The sequence below is a fragment of the Poecilia reticulata genome, linkage group LG2, assembly GCF_000633615.1.
Source record: "Poecilia reticulata strain Guanapo linkage group LG2, Guppy_female_1.0+MT, whole genome shotgun sequence".
In the NCBI taxonomy this organism is placed as follows: Eukaryota; Metazoa; Chordata; class Actinopteri; order Cyprinodontiformes; family Poeciliidae; genus Poecilia; species Poecilia reticulata.
Window position 1 is genome coordinate 41232981 of NC_024332.1, and position 2817 is coordinate 41235797.

Sequence of the window (2817 nt, forward strand, 5' to 3'; positions counted from 1 at the left end):
CATACAGGTTGAGCTCAAGTCAAAATTATAGTTATAAACCATCTCAGAAAATATAATAAAAATAACTTGCCAAGAGCAGTAAACACCTCAGACATGTGGAAAGTAAATAGTCCTGAAATGACTTGACTTCTGTCGCTTCGCTTCGGTGGGAATCTGTGATTCTGTCAGTGAATTAACTCCTTCAGTGTTAGAGCCGCTATAAGAGTTCAGAGTTAAGAAGTAAAGAGTTRTTGATTCTATTTTAACACCTGTAGATTTGATACGGAAACACTTTGTTTTAACACTGTATTTTAACTACTAATAATATACACTCTAGAGTTGCATAAACAGAAAGTGACTCTTATTATGAATCAAATCAGAAACTCACCTGGGGGGAAAAATGTGTTTTATAGAAACCAGAGTCATCAAACTGATCTTTGTCTCCTAAACTTGAACTGATTTATCTGTTAACATTCACCATGTATGACTTTAGGAAACATAATATTGTTTCATATTCAGTGGATTTAATTCACTTTTGTTCAAAATTCAATCATCCTGTATTTAGGCTGGCGAAATAATTCCCATTACTGTGAGATGGATGATTATTACATCATTTAAATTTAGGTGATAAATTTTCTACATGAGATTAAATTCTAGTCTACTGCAGTGACTTGAGGCCATTAAACTTGTTTTTAAAGGGCTAAAATAAATGTTTTTTACAAATATTTTTGTCCATCATCCCACATAGGAAGAAGCTGGAAGCAAAATGCACCTGAAAGAAATTCACTTTAGTTCAGATCAGTTCATCTATACAGTATCTGTGTTGCACATAGATTTTTACTAGTTGACCATCATTTAATCTGTAATTCTTGTCCAGACTTGCTGCTACGTTCCACCAACTGATCTGATCCAACCCACAACAATGAAAACGGGTTTTACTGGTAGATCTTTGATCAACAGCAGAGTGAATTTTCAGTTTGTTTTCAGTTTGTCCATAGAAACTATTTGAGACGGTTATAAAGAAATAATTTAGCCAAGACTTGGTTTTTTATATCAAGGAAGATGGAGCTTTTTAATGTGTTTTTGTTCCTGCTATACGGTAAGATATTTTTCCTCTGATCAAGCTTAAGTTTATTCTGCTGATCTTTTTTTAACCTTCTTCACAGTCAGTAAAATAATTACTAGKTATAACTAAGCCCATGTTTTAAAATGTAGAACCTTGCTCTTAGTCATAAAAAACAAATTGTGATTCCTTTAAGTTTATTGTGAAGTCATTTTCAGAATCAACAGAAAATTAGCAAATAAAGTCTCTTTACAGTACATACATCATCCAGAGACATTTAGCATCACTGTAGCATCTTGTCTTTTCAGAACCTTAACAAGAAATAGCATCAAAGTAAAATTTATATCTCTACTGTAACACGTTCTGACACGGCTGATTGACAAGAGATTACAATCTGCCTCCCAGTGAGCTGAAAGTGGATCATTCTACCTCAGAGATGCACAAATGTATCTTTTTTGCTGTTTTTCTTTCCCCTCATTAGTAGATATAACTGTGTAGACTAGTTTTGGTCTGCAGTTAGCAGCAGCTACGTATGTGTAGCTCTGGTTTCCTCTGAGGTCACATTTTCCTTCTATCATGGTTACAACACTGGATTAGGATTACAGGAGTAATGTTAGAGTGGCTCCACTCTTGAGTGACAGACACTTTGTGTTAATGTTGTCCATGTTTATTCCACTTCAGCACCACCTACATGCAGGGTTCCACAGGGTCAGATTCAATTGTTCAGAAGAAGAACGTCTATTGAAGTAATAATGGATGGAGCTATGAATCAGTTCTAAAGTTTATTCAGGAATGGGAGCCGACAGTATCGTCACAAGATCATAACACGAGGGAAGCTAATAAAAAAGAAAGTACAACTAGTAGCAAAGGCCTTTTGTGGAACATCGACTGGAACTGTAGTCAGAGCCTGGAGGGGTTTGATTGTGATGTGATTTGGTGACGCAACCTTCTAATTATAAAATAATACTCATAATCATAATCTTCATCTGTTGTTACATTCTGTTTTTTCTGCGATGCATGTCTCACATCAATGACATAAAAGTCACATAAAATGCAATATGACCGTTTTGACTGCAGATACTTTGAAAATAATCAGATACATATCTGAATTAGTGTCACATATAAAATATGATTTTTCCAGGAATCAAAGATCGAATGTGGGCCATTAAAACTGCCATGAAAAAGTCACATATAGGCCACAAAAAAGAGGATTTGGGTCGTATTTGCCTGCTGTGTGATCGTGGCCTGTCTTGAGGTCTGGTCTCTCTTCCATGCCTGCAGCTTGTTCAGATTGTTAGASCTCAACTCTTAACATGAAATTATAGGTTTGAACCAATTTAAAATCTATTCTGTGATCCTATCAGTCACAGAATRTAGTTTAAAATCGTTTTATTGATTTATAAATACCCAAAGCGTTTTTATGCATTATGAGACAAAATAACTCCAAATAAAATCCAGTCCTGAAGCTGTTAATAATGGCTCTACCTCATGTGGAGTGGAGGGAAATTATAGTTGACTAAAAGTTGCATTTCAAAACATGTTATTACATGTTCCTAGATGATTATTTTGTAAATAATTCAACTGGTTGTGCTAAAGTCGTGACAGTGATCCTTTTCTGTTTTTCAATCACTCAACAATGAAAACTTGCTTAGAAATACAGAGAAATTAGACACAGTTTGGTCAATAGTAAATTAAATATTTATAGACTACATGTCTTTGGTTTAAATGTGTTTATTTTACCAAACTGCTTTAAAAATGTTCTTTATTTATTTTCC